General features: G+C 38.4%; 1 protein-coding gene and 1 pseudogene across 1 annotated transcript in view; one reads left to right on the forward strand and one right to left on the reverse strand.

Moving 5' to 3' along the window:
- LOC138314170 (protein SpAN-like) overlaps positions 1 to 14,449 on the reverse strand; it is a 52,418-nt gene extending 37,969 nt beyond the window's left edge. The window contains exon 1 of the mRNA XM_069254358.1: positions 14,388 to 14,449. The gene's annotated coding sequence lies outside the window, so the exon portion shown is untranslated. The remainder of the gene's footprint in view (positions 1 to 14,387) is intronic.
- On the forward strand, positions 10,025 to 14,388 carry LOC138314172 (zinc finger MYM-type protein 1-like; annotated as a pseudogene).
- Positions 14,450 to 14,932: the final 483 nt, after the last annotated feature.

Genomic DNA, 14,932 nt, shown 5'->3' on the forward strand with positions numbered 1-14,932 from the left:
TCACTCTCTCAGGTAATGTCACTTAGTATAGTTCGAGCTGGGTACACATGTAATGGTCTGTCACTCTCTCAGGTAATGTCACTTAGTATAGTTCGAGCTGGGGTACACATGGAAGGTCTGTCACTCTCTCAAGGTAATGTCACTTAGTATAGTTCGAGCTGGGGTACACATGTATGGTCTGTCACTCTCTCAAGGTAATGTCACTTAGTATAGTTCGAGCTGGAGTACACATGGACGGTGTGTCGCTCTCTCAAGGTAATGTCACGTAGTATAGTTCGAACTGGGGTATACATGGAAGATCTGTCACTCTCTCAGTGTATATTCATAGTATAGTTCGAGCTGGGGTACACATGGATGGTCTGTCACTCTCTCAAGGTAATGTCACTTGGTATAGTTCGAGCTTGGGTACACATGGAAGGTCAGTCACTCTCTCAAGATAATGTCACTTGGTATAGTTCGAGCTGGGGTACACATGGAGGGTCTGTCACTCTCTCTAGGTAATGTCACCTAGCTAGATAGTATAGTTCAGGCTGGGGTACACATGGAAGGTCTGTCACTCTCTCAAGGTAATGTCACTTAGTATAGTGCGAGCTGGGGTACACATGGGAGATCTGTCACTCTCTCAAGGTAATGTCACTTAGTATAGTGCGAGCTGGGGTACACATGGAGGGTCTGTCACTCTCTCAAGGTAATGTCACTTAGTATAGTGCGAGCTGGGGTACACATAGAGGGTATGTCACTCTGAAAGTAATTTCACTTAGTAAAGTTCGAGCTGGGGTACACATGGAAGATCTGTCACTCTCTCAAGGTAAATTTTACTTGGTATAGTTCGAGCTGGGGTACATATGGAGGGTCTGTCACTCTCTCTAGGTAATGTCAATTAGTATAGTTCGAGCTGGGGTACACATGGATGGTCTGTCAGTCTCTCAAGGTAATGTCACTTAGTATAGTTCGAGCTGGGGTACACATGGAGGATCTGTCACTCTCTCTAGGTAATGTCACGTAGTATAGTTCGAGCTGGGGTACACATGGAAGGTCTGTCACTTGTACAAGTATTTTGGGTGGTCAATAAATGTAGTGTACACCGTAGTAGATGCAGTTTGTGGATGTATTCTGTACTCAACAGTTCGATTTTCTGCATTTCTTTAGATGATAGTGTCGTCTGTTCGCTGGGTTTTGATGAGTACCTTCCAAGAGATTCCTAAAAGCGCTAAGACGTATTGTTGATGTTGATTGTTTCAATGCCATAAACTGCCCTTGTTAAGGGATATGTGGACGACAAGCTTTGATACACTGCGATGATCCTGGTTTTTTTCATGGAACTCGGGGCCTATTAGATAATAAGCTTTTCTTGTATAACATGTATTCTTTCCTTGCATTTTGTACTATTTGTAGGGTTTCCTTGTTATTGCCAGATGGGACAGTTCCTGAACCGATTGGTTTGCTGTATATTGTGACGGTTACTCTTGTTCTGATTGTAATATCAGAGTCCTGTGGTTTCAACTCGTAACATTCTTATACATAGATGCATAGTTTTTTTCTGACAAAGAAGGAATCTGTATTCCTTTGCAGCTCTGTAATACCATCCTTATATTTTTATGAAATTGAAAAATAATTCTAACATTCGCTGTTGGATTTTTTTCTTTAAACCAGTGTTTTGTGGTTGGTAATTCCAGTGTCAATCTAATTTATATTCGAATTACTTGTCAGTTTTTGCGTTCACTACATGGGACGGCGGACGAGTGTTCCATACATCGACAGTTCTCTGTGTCAAATAAGTATTTTCTTGCGTTTAATTTCGAGATTGTTTTGTTAACCTTGAGGCCATGTCCACGTGTTGAGGAATCTTTCCTGATTTTTAAAATATCTGACACCCCACAATCATATTTTCCTTGCAGTATGTTGTAGACTTCGACCGTGTCTTAGCGTGATCTCCTGTATGATAATGTTGGTAGTTTCAGTTTCTGTAATTTTGTGGTATATGGCAAGACCTTTAGCCCAGGTACTTGTTTTGTTGCTCGACGCTGAACACTTTTAATGATTTCGATGTGTTATTCGAGATGAGGGTTCCATACTTGATCCCCATACTCGATATGTAATCTAACAAAAGCTACATGTATGTAAATCAACTTAAATCTACCCAAGCTCATGTACTATATTGCTCTCCGTAAAATCCCAATAACTGAATTGGCTTTGTTGGCTTTTTAACATGTATGTTTATCAAATGTTATTATACTGTCTATAGTGGCGCTGATATCTATTTCAAAGAGAAATCTAGAACTGCTGTATCGTCATGGAGATTGTAATTTAGCAGGTTGTTATTTAAATGTCCAACACGCATCGATTTGCATGTTTCTGGATAAAATCGGAGTGTCCAAATTTCTGACCACTGTTGTAGGGCATTAATGTTTTTTTCTCTGTAATAAGGTTCTACAATCGTCCTCTTTGTTAATTACCCTAAATGTCTTTGTATCGTCCGCGAAAAGGACGGTTCTCGTCCCTTCACTTGTAACTTCCGGCATGTCGTTGACATAAAGGACAAATAATGGTGGCCCTAAAACTGACCATTGTGGTATACCGCTTATTACATGATTCCGTTCTGATTTTGCTCCGTTGACGACGACCCTTTGTTTTCTTCCGAGTAAATAGTTGGATATCCAGATAGACAACCTCCCAGAAATTCCGTATTTTTCGAGTTTATATATATTAAGCGTTGATGGGGAACTTTATCAAAGGTTTCATAAAATCACATTAAATTACATCGATACATCCACCTTTATCTAAAATTCCTGCCCATTCATTCATAACCTTTATCAGATGTAGAACCGTAGAACTTCCATCAATGAAACCAAACTGGGTTTTGCTAAACATCATATATCTTCTCATATGGTTCATTATTTCTTTCCTACTTACTGATTCCATTACCTCACATACATGTACACTGACACTGGTTAGACAGACTGGCCTGTAGTTTTAAGCTTCTTTACGGTCTAGCGCATTTCCAGTCTTCCGTAAATTTCCCGGTATCTAACAACGATGTTTGAAATATAGTGTTAATGGCTGACAAATGGCATCACATATTTCTTTTTGTACTCTTGGATGAAGAATTTTAAGTTTTCAACTTGGATAATTTTGATCGCACGTTTTCCGGAGTAATATCGAGACCTGTAATTGGTTCGATGTTTACTTTATCGATATCGGGCATTGCCTCGTTTGATTCTCTGGTAAACACCGTTTGAAAGTATTCGGCGAGAACATAAGCCTTTGTAAGATCACACACTTATATGTCCTTGTTTAGATCGGTATAAAGATTGGAAATGTAAAATTGAGGGAAATAACAAACTCTTGTCTTGGTTCCTTCTGGTCTTTATTCGTTCCTATTCCGTCTTTGCATATTACGGAGTTAGCTCCCTTGCGGGTATGTACCAATTGTTACGTCAATATTTTGTGAGCGCAATTCACGTCGTTTTCTCCGAAAAGTATGACGTTACGCTCGCAAACACATGACGTCACAATCAATACCTACCCGCAAGGTCAGTTAACTCTGTAATATGCAAATACACCATAAAGACCCTATAATAGATTAATAAAGACTATTGTATAACCTGTAGACTACTTGATTATATAAGTTATATTATATCAAAATCAATCTAACTAATATAGATAATTCTCACATGTATCCTTAATAAAAGTATCTGAATCAATTTATTTTAAAATATATACTATGAATAACACCTACATTGACAATGGGTCAAGGGTCTGGGGGAAATACGTAGTAATTTCTAAATAATCACGTCCGTCTGGACTTTGTTCAAATCTCCTTTTTCCCCACCAAACACCGGACAAAGACAATGACCACAAAACAGAAACGAGACAATACAAGGACACAAACATTGACTACGTCACACAGGTAGACTGGACACACGTACACAGGTATACACAACCAGGGACAAACGAGACGAATTAGTGAAAACCACCCTGTTACATCCTCCCCCTGCTAAGAAAATGACATCCTCGTCACTTTAACAGCAGCAATTATTACATGACGATAGTACTGTAAAAACGAATGTAACCAATACAATGAACACGATCATAAACTGTGATGTTTCTACATCAAATACTATAATACTCTATAGCTCTATACAGCATAGAACAGATATACAAATCTTATTTCCTTTTAAGGTACATTTATCTTTTAAGCTACAGTAAATTACAAAATTATTGATCAATATAGTCAAGAATTATATACAAAGATGCATGGTAGGGAAATACACCATCAAATATGTATAATAATATGTAAGATTCACCAGCGCAATTGGTAAATAAAACATGGAATAATCTGATACATATACAATTAAAAACAATGATGCCAGATACTACAACATAAAATAATTATATATATCTACATTTCACAAATGGTTTTGATTAGCACAGTAAGAACATCTGGGGGTATACCTGAAAACACACCCTGCTTTGCTAGATTTTCCAGCAATTCTTTTCCACGTTGATATATCAGTATTGATATTCTTTACTCCTCCCATCACGAACTCCCCCGAGGTTTGCCACGGTGGTGGTCTCGATGATCGTGTGGATCGCTACGGAAGAGGCATGGGACGCCCTGTGACCTGTTCCTCCTCTCTAAGAGAGTCTATGTCATCTGAATCGCCATCAGTTGTGATGATAACTGTGTCATCAGTAGGACCTCTAGTAGCTGCAACCACTGACTCTGGAACATCTGGTATATTTGTATCATCTACTGGTCCTCCCTCCTCACTAGAGAACTGGTCGTCACCAGGCGGACCAGCGGCAAGTACAGGAGAGCCATGATCGTCATCCGGTTCCTGCACTGCCTTGTCGCCTTCCTCATCAGCTGACTCCAAACTGCCAGCTGTACAAGGCACCAATACAACATCTTCATCCTCAATATCAGATCTATCAGGATTTGCATGGGGCGGTTCCGGTATTGATTCAATAGGCTTGATCTCGGTATGAACACCTTCATTGGCATCTATATCCTCACAAGGAATGTATCATATAGGCAGTGGGTTGTTTCTGTTCATCGTCCTAGTTCTACAACAAATACTGGAATGTTCGAGTTTTGCTGGTTAATGACGGTGTTAGCATCATCCTCCCAAAGGTCTTCAAATGTATGCTTCCCATCGAATGCCATCTTTTAACCAAAACTTTATCTCCAACTTTGACTGGGGATCCTCGAACCTTCAAGTCATAATATGCCTTTTGTCTCCTTTTAGCCTTTGACAACATCTTTGATGCTAAGTCGTAGTTGAAGGTTAATCGTTCCTTGAGGTCCTTGGGGTAATCAGAAAGGGTTTGTTCCTCGTTAATAAGATCACCCAAACCAAACACAATATCCAAAGGTAACCGAGGCTCCCTACCAAACATCAGGTACAACGGTGATGCTTTGGTATATTAATGGCGGGTGCAGTTATAAGCATGTGCAAGTGGTGGGATATATGCTTTCCAGTTCTTCTCCTCAGGCTTCAATGTCCGCAACATGCTAATGAGGGCACGGTTGAAACGTTCCGTAATTCCACTCCCAATGGGGTGGTATGGTATGGCGTTGTATGAGACATCTCCATCTCCAACAGATCATATAACTCAGCAACGACTTCACTGTCAAAGTTTGGCCCTTGATCTAAATGAATACGTCGTGGTATACCGTAGTGGACAAAGAAATTGATGTATAAAGTTTCAGACGTAGTCTTCGCGGTCTGATCACGAGTTGAAAACGTCTGAGCATAATTTCGTAAAGTGGTCTGTAACCACAAGTACATTGACAATTCCTCCTTTACATTATTCTAATGACAGAAAATCCATACAAACTAATTCCAGTGGATGAGATGTATGAATTCCGATGAAAGGTGCACGTTCATGTGTAGACGACTTCGCTCTGATGCAACGAGCACAGTTATTAATCCATTCCTCCACATCCTTTGTCATGTTCGGCCAGAAAAATCTGTCTCTGAGGAGAGATAACACTCTGTCCCTTCCAGGATGTCCGATGTCATCATGGAATCCTTTTAACGCTTACATATGAAGAGGCTAAAACCAGCTGGTAGCTGTATACACCATCTCTGTTGACTTCTGTGAACAGAACTCCACGACGCATGGTCAAACTGCTAGCAATATTAAACATCTGAGAATTCTCCTTCGTCACAGGGAAATCATGATGGCCTGGTTGCTTGTATTTTGATATCAACTGCATCCAAGGTCGAAGTAATACATCTTGACGTTGAGCTTTTCTCCAATCTTTTGATGTCATTCTCTCTATGTCACCAACGCAAGGATCATCTAGAACATCAGCAACCTGGGCAGGAGAACACAGACTTTCAATATATTATATTATATGCGTATGTGGCGAAGTAATGGACTGGTTAACAGTGTGCACAGCATCCATGGTGATAGGTAACCTTATGAGTGCGTCTTCATCAGAGTTGACTTTTTCTGTGCGATAGTAAATATCGAAGTCGAAAGCAGCCAACGCTGAGACCCATCGATGTGCTGTGGCATCAAACTTTGCAGATGTTAACACATAGGTTGTTGTCCGTGAATACTGTGAACCGTTGTCCGTATAGGTAGTCCTTGAACTTCTCCGTCACTGCCCTCAATGGTGCCAAAAACTCTAGTTTGTGGATAGGATAATTTCGTTCAGACTTGGATAGTCCTCTACTAGCAAAGCTAATCACCCGAAGATTTTTCTCTTGGCGTTGGTATAACACAGCTCCAATCCCTTGTCCACACGCGTCGGTATGTAGTTCAAACGGTAAGTTGGGCCGAGCATAACCAAGTACTGGTGGAGCAGATAAACACTTCTTCAACTTCTCAAAAGCATTCTTCTCAGCTTCATTCCATTTCCGCGTGTTCTGTATCAATATGAGGAAAAATCCCGCGGACCGTGGTTTCATTTCTAAAGTTGGGAAACAGATGGAATTTCATAAATATATGTTTGTATCTATTTTTCACCTAAGCGTTTGTTATGTAACAGGAGCGTGTTGGGCTCAGTTTGAAATGACATCAAACTACTCCCGACTCGACCCCGTGTATAAAATCAACCCAGGTTCGGCGGGTGTTATGGTTTCCGCTTGTATGTCTGCTGAGAAGAAGAACAAACAGTTACAAATACTACATGAAATATCTACAACACAAAGAATACGGACAACAGCATAGGCCTAGCCGACAATCCTACCGTACAGATACTACATGTATGACCAGTCCCATTCCCATATCTAATTGCCTAAGAAATGTCCCATCCCTACCCGTTCGTAAATTATTAAACCTACCCATATGTACATAAAAGAAGAGATGGTATCACAAAGGAACCCAATCCGTCAGACTGCCCAGTATACGATCCCTTCCATTCATTTATTCAATACCCGAGACTAAACAGCAAATCAGGACAGAGGGAACACCTATCGAAAAAATAATGCACGCCGGAAACACTACCACAGTAGATATTATATAATGTCAGTGATTAACGTTAACGGTATTGAGGATGGGACTCATTTTAAAGAGATCATCCCTATTAATGCCGTTAAAATGTACATATATTTATAGTTTTTAGGTTACACCAATCCTGTATTTACATGTACATTACGTAGCTGTGCTCTTCGAAGGCTTTGTCTTAAATTCATATTACTTAAACTTAATCATTATCGATGTCAGAAAGTCATTGTGCACAAACTGATGACCGTTATATATATTACGGTCATCAAAGATAAATGTCGACGAAATCGCTAAATTTCGGTTTTTGGCTGATTTTGATGGTTTAAGACGACGTTTTTCATTGCTCTTCGAAGGAAGAGTTTAACCTACTCTACCTGAAAATCATATCGGTTTACACTGAAAGTGTATACTTTTAACGCAATAGACGCTAGAAAAATATCTCCGAGATGCCCATAATATCAAAACATGATGACCGTAATATTGAAAGCTAATGATCGGATAGATGACCGTAATATTTCATACTTTTTATAACAATCACTTTTATTTTTCCCTTGCTGATCCTTGCATTTATGTTATAGGACCATGTCGAAACATGTGTAATAACACAGGTCAATAAATGTAACAAAAGCGGAAACTGATATATACATGTACAATGTATAGGTAAATCACACACTCGTGGCCATGTAATACTGTGAAAGTGAATATAATCGCAATGTTTAATTTTTGCTATTTATATGTGTAAATGTTTCGTGATGCTATCGTTTTCGCTATAAATACACTTTTTGCTACATAGTTTTATATACAAACCAAAATCAAGCACTAAAAAGTCCTTGGTGTAAATTTCCTCCTGTATACTGTGCTACTCATTATACTCATTGGATATTTAATGTGTCAGTCGAATTGATTAAGGCTCGTAGTATATCGAATTATAAAACTTGTTTAGTAAATTCCATATTACACAGCCAATTATGATTAATAAGGAGGGGGGTGTCAGCCCCATCATTTGTACAATTTTGAATCATCACCCTATATGGATGTTACCATTGCATTATGAGTGCTACCCCATGCTTAGTTTCAGAGAAGAAGTCGTTTATATGGAAATAGCCAAATTGACCCCTTTTGACCCGCTCCTCAGGCTCCTGGCCCAACCCCATGCTTAGTTTCAGATAAGAAGTCGTTTATATGGAAATAGCCAAATTGACCCCTTTTGACCCGCTCCTCAGGCTCCTGGCCCCACCCCATGCTTAGTTTCAGAGAAGAAGTCGTTTATATGGAAATAGCCAAATTGACCCCTTTTGACCCGCTACTCAGGCTCCCGGGGGGCCAGCCCCATCATTTGTAAAATTTTGAATCCCCCACCCTATAAGGATGCTACCATTGCATTATGAGTACTATCCCTTGCTTAGTTTCAGAGAAGAAGTCGTTTATATGGATATAGCCAAATTGACCCCTTTTGACCCCGCCCCTCAGGCCCCTGGGGGTCAGCCCTATTATTTGTACAATTTTCAGTCAGTAACCCATAAGGATGCTACCAGTCAAATTTTGTTGAATTCCGACCAGCGGTTATGGAGAAGAAGAAGTCGATTGTTGACGGACGGACGGACGGACGACGGACGGCAGACGCCAACGTATGGCATAAGCTCACTTTGGTCCTTCGGACCAGGTAAGCTTTCATAGACAAAAGAGTTCCGAAATGAATTTCGAATATTGAAGAGATTATCTTAGGTAAATTGAATTATAAGGATTAATTTGAATAGATTTTTTTTATGTTATGGAGATAAAACACAAAACTCTGAGTGTACTCTCATCTTCGCGGTTTATTTAGAGTAGGCCTACACTCAGATTTTTGTGTTATATCTCCATAACATAAAACATATAATCAAGTTAATCCTTAACTATCGAAATACAACTATCAAAAACTTCAGTTGGAAAAACCTTTCAAAGCATATTACGGTCATCTATATTGCATAATTACGGTCATTACGGTCATCTCGGATATACAAAAATTGTACTTTTCTAGCGTCTATTGCGTTTTAAAACTAAAAGTAAAAACCGATATGATTTTCAGATACAGCAGGTTAAACTCTTCCTTCGAAGAGCAATGAAATCATCTTAAACCATCAATATCAGCCAAAAACCGAAACTTAGCGATTTCGCCGGCACCCATCTTTGATGGTCGTCACCAGTGTGTGCACAGTTCACAGTGATGTTAAATTTTCGCGGGCTCTAGCTGTTCGTCGCAAAACAGCAAGCGTTTGCGTGATTAAGATTTAAAGCGTTTGTTTGACATTGATCGTTTACTTAATGCACACGAAATGGAAAAGTGATTGAAGCCCTGCTCCAAAGAAAAAGAACGATTCCTGTAGATTTGAACGCCTTTTTACGATGCACACATATCCAGGTGACAACGAAGCACAATAATAATGGGTAAGTTCACAATGACAGTCACATGGACACGACTAGTACAAGGCATTGGCGGTCCATCTTCTGTCAGTCTGTAACGTTATGCATGTGATTATGACCTTACTTTTAAGTTACTACTGTACATGTAACAATAAGTGAGAGACAGTGTTTGTGATAATCGTTACCGCAACCTTTATTTTACCATGGTGGTCTGCATACACACTACCAACACAATTATTTTGTACTTTAAAGTCTGTCTTTGCAATAACAAAACTTGTATCTTTACTGTTTTTGGCACCTGAACTTGATATGTAAAAAAAAGGGTCGAGTTGATTTGATATATATATACATAGTATAGAGTCATAGATACGTGAAGATTTGTTATCACTGATCAGCTAATGAAGCTTCGATTCTTTGGCACAGAAATTAGAGCTGTTGTTTATAACCACACCAAAGACAGGGTTTTTGCCAGGCCTTTATATGGCCGGTAAACGGACCCATTCCCAATTGAAAAAACATACTGTATTTTCCCACATTCCGCCAGTATTTTCCCAATCGCAGTAAAAAAATAAAAACCCAAATGATGTCTTACACATCCTATGACATCGGTTATAAATATCTTGTAAAAGAGACCGGACACTGTATATTTTTCCGCGACTTTTTTTCAGTGTATATTTCCTGAAGCCTGACATGCAAGCTCTATTCAGAACGTTTTGGATGTAACCGTTGTACCATATATCCGATGAGTTCTGATTGATGCGCTTGGTAGTCTAATCATGTTTGCATTTGAATCACTTGGTTTGGTAAATGCTATAGTGCAAAGCGTTCATGTAACGTCGAGTCGATCTTTTACTCGTGTCAAACAGTGTTAACGCAATGTGAAAAAATGTCACATAATTCGAAATACTATACTAAGAAGATTTTACAGAAAGACTCGAAGGATTTAGCGAAGGTTACTACGTTTTTTAAACCAGTCACCACGTCAAGTTCTGATGTTAATATTCCACATTCCGACAATCCTTGTCCTGAAAGTCAAACAGAAACTGGGTGTCCAACAACACATGTTCCTACATCTAGTAATGTGACAGAACTTTCATCTTGTGAAACCAAACAAAATGCTGAGTCTGACAAGCTATTGGATGTTGAATGTCCATCTGCATTGGCATCTGACGATCGCGATAGATCGTGTCAGAGTGAGACTGTCACTCACAGCGATCATGATAAATGTGGGATCAACGTTAACGTAAACCTGAAACGGAAGTTTGTTTCGGATGACGAGTCGGAGAAACCTGTTTTTCAAACCTTCTACAGACCAAAGGCTTGTTACAGCTGGTAAGTATGAAGTACTTTACCCCTGGCTATACTGGAATGTTGTCAAATCTGGCTACCTTTGTAAAACTTGTGAAGTTTTCCCATCTGGAATCAAAGAATGGGTGGATATAGGAATGGTGCTTGGGGACCACCCCACAAGAAAACTTAGTAAACATCAAGACAGTAGTCATCATCAAGAAGCTTGCAATAAATTAGCAATTGCAAAGTCAGCTGTGTACAATAGTCCATCAGTTTATTCACAGCAAGTGTCAATGAAAAGAACAAATGATGAAAAGGAAGGACAGAGAAATAGAGAAATTCTCAAGAAACTATTCCGTATAACATATTTCATCACACGGAAACATTGGGGCCAGTCAAATTTTAGTGATTTTGTCAAGTTCATTGCTTCCTTAGGGGTTGAAGACCTTCAGTATCATATTGACAATGCACCATCCATGGCTCACTACATGTCAAATTACTCTGTGACTGAATTCCTGTACATCATTGGGGATGTTTTAGAAAATGAGATTTTGGAATCACTTAGGGCTGCCAAGTATTTTGCTTTGTTAGCAGATGAATCTACTGATGAGCAAAACAGGGAACAGCTATCAATATTTGCAAAATGGGTTGGTGATGATCATGAGAAAAAACCAGTGGATCATTTTCTCGGTATAGTTCATGTGGAGAAAACGGATAGTGAAACTCTAGCATTGAGAATCCAGCAATTTCTTCAGGCCAAAAATGTAGACGTCACAAAATGGCGTTTTGTTGGGTTCGATGGGACAAATGCCATGAGTGGCGAAATATCTGGTAAGACATCAAATAAATTTTCATCAATAGAACTTTTTAACAATATCTTGGTGTTAGTACTATAAAAGTGCAGTCAGTACTATAATAAATTTTAAAAATTAAATAATAATACTATCTTTTTAGCTACTAAGTCTTTTTCATTCATGTCTTCTTAAGCTTATAAACTTTGAAAAAGCAGAATGCTTATAAATTTCATAATAATTAGTGGATTTGTAGTATAGATTAATAATAATTTTAAACAATTTAAAGAGAAAAAGGAAATTACATAATAAATAATCCATTATTTTTATTTTCTGGGATTGCAGATCTAGAGGAGGATGAGGCACCTCACACCAATGTGTCTGTATATGAATTGTAGAAATCATAGACTTGCATTGTGCTTGCGCCATCTCATGAAAACATACAAGTTGCTGCAACAGGTGGACGAGATGCTTTTAGCTGTTTGGAAGTTGTTCCACTACTCTCCCCGTAGATTCGATGTATTAAAAAGTGTACAAGAATTGTATGGGGAGGAAGCATTGTCACCAATTCGTGCAGCAACAACCCGATGGCTTTCCCATGGAAAAGCATACATTCGCTTCATCAACAGGTTTCAATCTATAATAGATACTCTAGATATCCTGTTTGAGGATAGAAATGAACCTGAAATTTATGGTTTACGGAACTGCATCATGCAAAAAGACCTCATTGCATGGTCCTTCTGCTCTGTGATGTTCTCAAGCCTGTGAACAGACTCAGCCTTTTTCTACAAGATGCAGATTTGAATTTTGTGAATGTGGACATAAAGGTTAAAGCAACAACAAATGAGTTGGAGGCTCTGATCCCACTGTTAGAAAACAAGGATGCTTCAACTTACTTCTCACAGATAGATGAACTCTTCACTGAATTTGATGACAGGACTAACTTGGCAAGGCGGCATAGAAGAAACAACCATGCCCAACTAACACCTCAGCAATTTCTCTAAATAACTGGATGTCCCTTCATTTACAGTTTTATCAATGAAATCTACGATGCATTTCAGTGTCATCCTGTCTTCAAGGCCTTCCAAGCCCTAGACCCTGAGTCTTGGTGTACATTTGTAGATCTGATGGTCTTAATGACTACAAGTTCTGGATGTGCTAATTAACCTACCTACAAAACTCTACAAAGTTCCTTGTAGCCAAGGTGGTTATTTATTCATCTCCTGGGTTTGAGCTCTTTTCTGGCTTTCATTCTCAGGTCAAACTTGGTGTCTGTTTAACCAAGCCTTATAATCATTTCAAATAAGCTGGATTGCAAGTTGATGATTCATAAAACACAGGATGAGTGTCTGAATATAACACAGTTCTGGCCTCTTCATTTTCTTCTTTTCTGTTACATGTCCACCAAACTAACATTAAAGTTTATATAATATATTTGCAAACAAAATTACTATAGTTTATATAAAATATTTGCCAAACAAAACTATGATCATTAAGTCTTCATGTTAAGGTAGCAGTGTACAGTTAGACCGAATGGCCATGGATGAGATTTTTATTAAGCAGAAAGCCCCTGTTTTAATATATGCATAAAAAATAAAAAAGTATATATCCTAAAATTGGTGAATTCAATCTAGAGACTTATATGCAGGCTTCACATTTGCATAAAGATTAGAAATTCAACAAAATGGGTTCCAGATTAATGGTTAAGAGGGTATCCGAATGTGCATCTAAGACAGAAAAACTCAATTATGTAGCAGTGTGTACATATATAATTAAAGCCTGCACATTCTTTTGCTGAATTTTTAAAATCTACTGTACACTGCTACCGAAGGATTATGTTTTTATCTCTGAGGTATACTGGTATATATCAAGGATGTCTATTCCACTAAAATGATAAAAAATAATGATGTTCATATATGATATTTAATATTTTAATCCTCTGCTGAATCAGTCCATCACACTCTTGTTTCCAATGGCCAACAATAAATGCATCCAATGGCAAAAGGCTTTCTTTTAATTTGGTAACATGGTTGAACCACAGGTTTACGACGCGCGCAAAAAAAAAAAAAAAAAAAAAAAAAAATACTAGAAATACTGAAAGGTTGTTTACTTAGCCCTGTATCCCATTTCCAGAAAATGGGGTAATTAATTTTGAAATGCTCTGAACACCACAAAAATCATCCGATCTGAATATTTAGTAGCTTTCATTGAAGACAATTACTTACTGGTCACTATGTTATATGATATGTTAGGATTATGGGCGAATTTTATTTCATATCGAAAGTTGAATTACGAGGATTCGTGTAAAAATCGTTAGTCGGAAAAGTACACGCTACATCCCCAGGTCACGATTCCCTAATGAGCACAGGCCGAATAAAATCGCCATTCATTCAATGAATGTATCCCTGAAGTGCAGATCCGCAATATAAACTCACTTACTTATAAAAATTGCACATTGGTATCCCTTAGCGATCCCCACGCTCCATTTATTGTCATCCAGAACAGATGATCACCGATCTCGGCCATTTTGTGTCTGTCGTCTCCGATTTGATACAAGCTCTCTGATTGACTCCTTGGAGCGAGTGGACCAATCGGTGATAATTTTCTGGAAATGGGATACAGGGCTAAGTAAACAACCTTTCAGTATTTTTAGTTATTTTTTTTTTTTTTGCGCGTCGTAAACCTGTGGTTGAACATGCTTGGTGTGTAAGGGGTTTTCCCAAGTTTTATTGGCATTTTCGATGGACAATAATTTGTGGAGTTACTGCCCTTGACTAAAACCATTGTGTTTTGCAATCAATGATATCCTATTTTGATATTTATAACAAATGTGAACCAGTATTCTTCAAACTTGATAACAAGGATAAATGCCGAAGTTTCTCATACAACTGTCCTTTTCAGCTAATATTCATTAAATTTATTGATATTAGATGTCTTACAATTGATTACCTCTTTGGCTAAATGTATCTGTTTTATAGATTTAT

The sequence above is a fragment of the Argopecten irradians genome, chromosome 2 (assembly GCF_041381155.1).
Source record: "Argopecten irradians isolate NY chromosome 2, Ai_NY, whole genome shotgun sequence".
Lineage (NCBI taxonomy): Eukaryota > Metazoa > Mollusca > Bivalvia > Pectinida > Pectinidae > Argopecten > Argopecten irradians.